Raw genomic sequence first — 8,206 nt, 5'->3', positions numbered from 1 at the left:
CTGGACCAGTCATCTTCAGTTCCCAGCACAAGTGGGCAAAGGGCTGAGTGGCCTGGCATCTGAATCTTGTCTACTGCTGTGGTGGAGTGGATGATGTTTTAGAACAGCTGTAAACACCTCACAGCCGCTCAGGTTAGAGACCTAGCATGAGTTAGCCTGGGATAAAGTCAATGTGCTGGAGGCTGAAGCCATTTTGGGGTCTCTGAAGATGCTTTTGTGGGGGTGCTTTTCCTCTTCTACTTTTTCCTCTTCTACTTTTAAGACCTTGTGGATGCTCTCGGACCCATGGGGTGACTTAGTGCCCTCCCTGTTTGAAACTGCTGCTTTGCAGCCTTAAGCTCCACCCACACCTGAGGGCACTTGTCCACAGGAGTCAAAGATGAAACATGCAGGCATATCAGGGGACGGGATAATTCCGCAGAACTTTCACTGTTCTGAACCTCAGCTAAGTGCTGATAGCCCAGCTCCCTACACAGATAGCAAGACTGAAATTGTGTCTTATTCTCATAGGGACCACACATGGCTCATGATTCTCCTATACTGAGGGAAGAGCTTTCCAGGGTGTCTGTGGGTAAAGAACTGAGCCTAATGTTTGTCAGACAAGCATCTGCTGCTGAGCTGCACCCCGGCTTTGTTCTTATGTCTTTGCTAACACATGTCTGCCTGGAAGGCACCTTCTGTTGAGGCTGCCTCTCTTTCTCCTGACATTCTTTCCAGATGTTTCTCGCTCAACAAAAGAAGTCCCAGCTGTCCTTCTCTGAAACGCCCAACAGTGGCATTCAAAATCCCAGTTTCCTTGAAACTTCCTGGTATGTTCTTGTCCCAACTAAGATGTGTATTCTCTGTAAATTGTTTGAGTCAGGCATTGTGGTACAAGCCTGTAATCCCATCACATGGGAGGTTGAGGCAGGAGGATCACAAATTTGAAGCTAGCCAAGGCTTCCTACCAAGCCCTTGTCTTAAACATAATTGTCTGAGGTTTGTGGTGTGCATGTGTTGCCCTGATAAAATGCATACCGATAAAGAATTGTAATCCTGTCTTGATTCTGGGGAATTGCTTTAATTCTCAGAACCGGGTGGTACAGGAAACAAAGAGCAAATTAGAACCTTAAGTTTTATGTAGGTTTTTCTTACAAAGCATTGTGATGCTAAGGATGGTGTATCAGGCTAGAGGGGCAGCCCAATGGTTGAGAACGTGCTCAGCTGTAGCAGAGGATTGAGTTTGGGTCTCAGCACCTAGCCAGGTGTCATGCTCACCCACAGGTCTGGCTCCAGAAGATCTGACACCATTTTTGTGGTCACCTTCATTCATGTACACAAGCCTCCCACCCCATGTACACATAATTTAAAATGAGAAAAAAAAAATCTTAAGAATCGTATAAAGAATTGTGATTATAAGAATCATATAAAGAATTATGATCATAAGAAGTTTCCTAACATGAACTTATATTAGCATGAATTAATTTGGTTTTAGTAAGGAAAAAGTAAAAATGTCAATTTCTCTGACTCATGAAGAAGTTTGTTCATGTATTTCTTAAAAAGAAAGCGGATGGTGGATAGGAAATTGTTATGCTATTAAATTATAGTTGAGAAATCGAGAGAGGCAAGATGAGTTTTATTTGATATAATAACATTATATTAAAGAATGAAATATATAAATATGACATATTACTTATTAAATTAAGTAATAATAAAAATTAATATTTGCAGTACAGTGGGAATAGTATCCTTTGTACAATTTAAATTATATACAATGGCAACAAGAAATGTGCAGGGTCCACAGAGCCTATCAGAATTTGTTTAGGGGTGATGTCAGCTGTGCACAGTGGCATCTTGCACACAGTAGGTGCTCAAAAATGCTTACACAACATTCAGTGGGAACAAACTGAAGAGGCCATAGAAAGCTGACAGGTAAGGAGTTTACCAATGAGAGTCTCTAGAGCAGTGGTTCTCAACCTTCCTAGTGCTGTGACCCTTTAATACAGTTCCTCGTGTTGTTTCTTCATAACTGTAATTTTGCTACTGTTATGGATCATACTGTAAATATCCAACCTGCAGGATATCTGATATGTGACACAGGTTGAGGACTGTGCTTTAAAGAATGTGCTAGTGTGCTCTTGACTTTCTCCTGAGCCTCTTGGGGGACTCTGGGATTCTAAAAAAAAAATTATTTATCTCCATTCTTAGCACAGAAAGTGGGGGATTGGTGTAAGGCAGCAGATATGACTGTATGGTCTTTGCCAATTCTCTGAAGACTAGAACTCAGGAAGAGAATAGAGATTATAATTGTCTGTCTATCCATCCGACTACTCATCTTCACAGAGTGCTAGGGCCATGGCTAAGTGCTTGTACAGGATAGACCTTCTAGTGTGGGTTGAATCAGTCACAGTTACTTTTCCTGAAGAGCTGCAGGCCACAGTGGACTGCTGACCTCTCGGCCTTTTCCAGTTTCACCTGGAGACCCCATGTGCCTTCCTCATTAGTTTTAGCATCGAGTCTAATTGACAGAATGTGGACTGGTAGAGGGGATTTTGTTGCCTATGCCAGTCACAGTGTGGAGTGAGATTCCTGGGATGGCAGCTGCTTCCTGCCTTTCCAGCCCCTCTGGCCCCCTCCTACACCATCCTTCACCTGTGCGCCCAGCTGCCTTAGGCTTCCAATTCCACATTCAAAGGAGGGAGTCTATTTTTAGGACTGAAGAGTAGATGGGAAAATGTCACCAACCACTCATGACAGATGTTAGCAAAGCTTTGCTTTTGACCTTTTTTTTTTTTTTCAGTACTTAGCATTGAAGTACTAGATGAGCACGTAACTACTGAGATACACCCCCAGCCCACCAAAGCTTAATGAAGACCATTTTCAGCTCAGCAGCTTTGTAGATGATGCAGGACGATAAGGACCCAGAGGCTGGTCAGGCTTCAGTTGTCAGCACCTGTCAGCGTGCAAAGTGGTCCCTGCCATACCTCAGAGCAGAGCTTTCTTCTCAACCTTCCTAATGCCGAGACCCTTTCATACAGTGCTTCGTGTTGTGGTGACCCCCAGGCATAAAGTTATTTTGTTGCTACTTCATTACTGTTATTCTGCTACTGTTTTGAATCATAATATAAATAATTTTGGAGATAGAGGTTTGCCAAAGGGGTCACGACCCACAGGATGAGAACTGTTGTTGCCTTGGACGATGCAAAAAAAAAATGGACAAGATGTATTTCTACCCTCTGAGGCTTATAATTAAAACAGTAAAACTCTGTGTGTGAAAAGAAGTAAGATATAAGATTGTGTTTATATTCCTATCTCTCTCCCCACCTCCTGATAGATATGGGTCAAAGGGAGGCTCTAAGAAAGGTACAGGTTCTGTCCTCAGTCTCCCAGGCTTGTCTGTGAGTCTCTTCAGAGGGGACAAAGTGTGGTCCTTTGGTCCTGTGGTCAGATGTTGTCATCACTGAGGAGAAGATGGTGTAGAGTGTTTTGAGGGCAAAAAAACCCTGAGGAGAAACCCAGGAAAGATCTGAGAAGCAGCTATGGGCATAAAGTTTGGAGAACCCTACTCTAGGAGTTGAGGAGACTTTTGCTGGGGAGTTAGCCAAGGCTGCACATGAGGAGATGCTGCAGAGGGAAGAACCTGTGGGTGGAGGGGGAGGTGGGGAAGGGAATGATCCATTGTTCCTGTGGGTGGAGCGTTAGACTCTGTCAGTACTCCAGGATAGGGTCAGGTGAAGATGCCTTCTCCTCATCTTATTTCCTAAGATACCCATGCTGCGGTAAGAAAGCAGCATAGCCCAACTGCTTGGGCCACAGGAGTCTGGGGCTTTCTAGCTCTGAATGCTGAATAGTTTGCTTCTAGTGACTGGCCTCTTCTCTTGGCTTTTAGATGACTGATTGTCTTCCTGCCTGGGTGGCATCCTCACTGTAAAAGGATGCTGTGGTTTAGATTTGCAATGCCCTCTCAAATCAGGTGTTTGGTCTCTTGCTTGACACTGTTAAGAGGTGATGGAAGGTTTAATGGGTGGGACCTAGAGGGAAGATAGTGGTCACTGGATGCATGCCTTTGCAGGGATCTATGGAACCTTAGTATCTTCTACTCTGTTGAGCTGAACAGACTTCCATCCCTGAGAATTCCTGCAGTGACTTGCTGTTTGGCCACAGGACCTAAGCAACAGGACTAAGGCAGTCATGAACTGAAATTGTTAGACCTGTCTCCTTTTGATTATCACATGCTTTCTGTCTCGGTGGTTGAAAGCTAACACATGCTTAAGTCCGCATTTCTTTCCACACACAGATTGGACTGGGAACTTACCTCTGAAATGACCTCATGTTAACCTAAATAATGACATCTGCAACAACCAAATCTCCAAACTAAAAGTGCCAGAGTTAGGACATAAGCATACGAACTTTTGAGGGGACTGTAATTCAACCCACAATACAAATAGATATTGGATTACTAGTGCTCTGGCTTGTATTTGTGTTTCATGTATTTTTATCAAGTTTACATAAATAATAAAAATCTATGCATGCATTTTCTATGGCTAAGGTCACAGCAATTTACAATTTACAATGAGGCTTGCTGTATCTTCTGACAAATCTTCAAGATGAACTGTAATTTTAACTAGAGTATTTTCTTCTTTTTGTGGCAGGGTCTTCCTATGTAGTCCAGACTGACCTTGAACTCATGATTCTCCAGCCTCAGTCTCTGGAGCCCTGAAATTATAGGTATATAACACACCAAGCTCAATCTAGCTACTTTTATCCTTGTACTTGAAGTAAGATTTCAGCTCCTTCCTGTGGCTGCTGAAGTCTGCAAAAGAATTATCTGTATAATCCCCATCGCATCTCAGCCTCTTTCATTCATTCTGCTTGGCTGTCCTGGCTTTTCTTCATTTGTGCCAAGCTATTAACTCAGCTCAGACGGTGCACAGACTGTGTCCTTGGTCAGCAATGCTCTGTCTCCTTTTTCTCCCTAAAAAGGTTCTCTCCTCCTCTGTGTGGCATGTGTCTCCTCAGCCATTAAAATGCAGCTTAACTTTCACCACATAGAGCCAACCCCTGTGTAAAATGTGTTACTATACTATGATGGTAGAAAGGCTGGACTTCAGGTAGTCTAATTCATAGATTATGTCAAGGATCTTGAGATGAACTAGCTCTGCATTATCTGGATTCCTAAGGGCAATGACACAAGTCATTATCAGAGAAAAACAACATGCAGGGAAGGTGAAAAGGTCACACAAAGACAGAAGCAGAGGTTGGAGCATGTAGTCACAAGCCAAGGAATGCTTGGAGATACTGGAAGCAGGAAGAGGAGATTTTTACCTTACACCTTTGGAGGGAGGTGGGTTTGCTGACACCTTGGTTTAGGACTTCTGCCCTTCACAATGTGAGAATAACACATTTCTGTTGTTTGAAGCAATGCTGATTACCAGTGTAGGTCAATTTGTTAGAGCAGCCAACAGTGCGCTGAAACAAACAGCATCCAGTTCTTTCCCTTTATTATGCTTACCACCTACCAATGCCTATCCCAGCCCTTTTGACAGTTAGGAGCCACCCTTTCCATTCCTGATTGTATGAGCAGATATGGATCAAGGATTTGTTGAGCAGTACGTCTCCTTCCTTAGAGCCCAGAAAGCATCGTTCTGGGAAGCCGTACATGGAGGGTTTGTGGAGCTTCTCAAGAGGGAGACATCACTCAAAAACCTTTGAAACGGTTTCTGTCCCTCGGATCCTGAGCTGACACTTTTAATTTTCTTTGTGATCTTTATTTATAGAAAGGAAGCCATTCATGATTATATGTCCTATGGTGTAAACAGTTTCCTCTTGGAAACAGTTTCCTTCATCTTGGAGGGGAATTCACTAAAATTCAGGATGTTCTGAGATGAACGAAAACATTGCATCCTGTAGGGAGGCTCTTTACATTCAGGAAGCAAATAAGACAATAGCTTCAGGAAGTCCCTGAAACTAAGCAGATTCACTAAACTCCTCTGCTTCCCAAACTTACATAATTAGTAAGGACTTCTGACAGACACTTTCTGATCATGCTAGATGCCTGGAAGAGCCTTTGACCAACTAAGCAGCCTGGAAAAGAGCACTCTTCATCCTGTTTAGTTACCTTTGAGTTGTGCCATGATGGGCTGCAGGGTCCCAGCTTTTGTAAGCCTGTCACCCATGCTGGGCATGCTTTTAGTGATGCAGCTGTCTTTGAGTCATCTCTGTTCCTATAGCTATTCCCAATAAAACTCACTGGTCCACAAATTAGACTTTGATGATATCTGTGCTTTAGTTTGTTGTTGGTTCCCTGTCTGAGGTGACTAAATGATTGATCATGTTACCATAAGAGAAGTGCCATACAACAGGTCCTTATAGAAACAGCCCCAGATACTGACCAGCTGCCTCACCAGGGCCATGGAGGTATAGTGCAGGAGGCCCAGGCAGGCTGGGGTTCAGTGAGTTCAAAGCCAGAGAAAAAACATTCTTTGAAAAGAAGGGTGATTGCTCAAGGCTTTGCCTGATGTTAAGGCAGAGGGGATGGGCCATTTGAATTGGCTTAGTAGTCATGATAATATATGGTTCAGGGCTCAATAACAGGGTATGATTCTATTGAGGGATTCCACTGAGCTCATAGACCGCGGGAGTGTGGCTCGTCAGCAGAATGCGGGGGTCAGGTTACCACATAGCTAGTCAGTGAGGACCACTTCGGATCACTCCTGAGAAAGAAGTTGCACAGGGCTCCTTGGACCTGTATGTCAGGGAATGAGTGCTCAAAGAATGGCGTTAAATTTAGCTGATGAATGAGTGTATGTCTATAGTCCCAAAGTAGACCAGGGGCTACATCAAGGCAGTTTCATTGTATTGTATTTGTTAGTTAAATCTATGCTCAAACCATCACAGAGCTGCCATAAAGTAGCAAGCAAATGCATCACAGAATACAGGACAATTCAGCTTTGCTGTTATCCTGGAATCATCACAGTAAGAATGAAAGGTGGCATGGCATAAGATAATAGGGAACAATGAATGGCCAATTGAACGAGCTTATCACACTCAGACAGTGAGTCAGAACACACTGCAGTCAGTGTACAGACTTGGTTATCTGTCTACCATTTGATGAGGCTAAAGATTCACAAGCAAAGCCCTTGGGTAAAATCTTGCCACCCTTCTATTTCCTGCAGTTTTCTTAGAACCTGCCCACACTCATTTATTGAAGTGGTGTTTATGATTCCTTTTGAGTTACAATGGCAGATGTGTTACTCAGTTTTCCACCACTATAGCAAAATGCTGGATATGATCAACTTACAAAGAAAAAAATAGTTTACTTTGTCTTATTGTTTTGAGGTTCCATTTTCTGGTCAGTTGGTTTATTCTTTTGGGGCCTGTGGTGAGATAGTATATCATGGCTGAAGTGTATGGTAGAGTAAAGCTGTTCACTTTATGGCCAAGGAAGAAAAAGGAAAAGATGAAGGAACTAGTGATCACCTTCACTTGTTCAATGACCTAAGGATCTTCCACTAGGCCCCATGTCTTAAAGATTCTACCACTTCTCATTGGCATCAGGCTGGGGCTGAGTCTTCAGGATATACAGGATGTAGTTCTCTCTCTCTCTCTCTCTCTCTCTCTCTCTCTCTCTCTCTCTCTCTAAAGCAAACATGCAAATCAGAGACAATGACACAAAAACCCTCTGACTGTTCAATGGACCTTCAATACATGTCAGGTAAGACACAATACACAGAACAGCAAAAGTTTAAGAACATGGAAAGAACATATACCTGTCAGTGTGTAGGAGGGAGGAAAGCAGGTGAGAGAGGCACAAACAAGTGTTTCTTAGAGGGGAAAGCATAAAAAGTCAGTTTGTGGATTCCTGCTTGTTGGGTGTTGAGTAGGTCAGGGAAGTTCAGGTCAAAACTAGCCTTTCATGTTATCTAGCTGGAAAACAAATCTTCCTTATATGTAACTGGGTTTAGGTTATAATCCTAATGGATGCATGCTTGAATGCTGACTGTTAATGTAATCCCCCATCCCAAAATTTACATGGTGGTCTGTCCCCTGAATCATATTACAAAAAGGAACAGTGTCGAAAATATCTGAGACAACACATTCTGATGCTGGAGTTCCTCTCCTCTTTCCTCTTAGATTCATTCCCTTTTATTTTATATGTGAGTGTATATATGCCTGTGTGCATGGACATTTACCTGTGCTTGCTGTCTGAGGTGGTGAGAAGACAGCG

The sequence above is a fragment of the Mus caroli genome, unplaced genomic scaffold (genome assembly GCF_978045245.1).
Source record: "Mus caroli unplaced genomic scaffold, Mus_caroli_1 scaffold_13, whole genome shotgun sequence".
Classification (NCBI taxonomy): domain Eukaryota; kingdom Metazoa; phylum Chordata; class Mammalia; order Rodentia; family Muridae; genus Mus; species Mus caroli.
Note: the sequence above shows the minus strand (reverse complement) of the source record.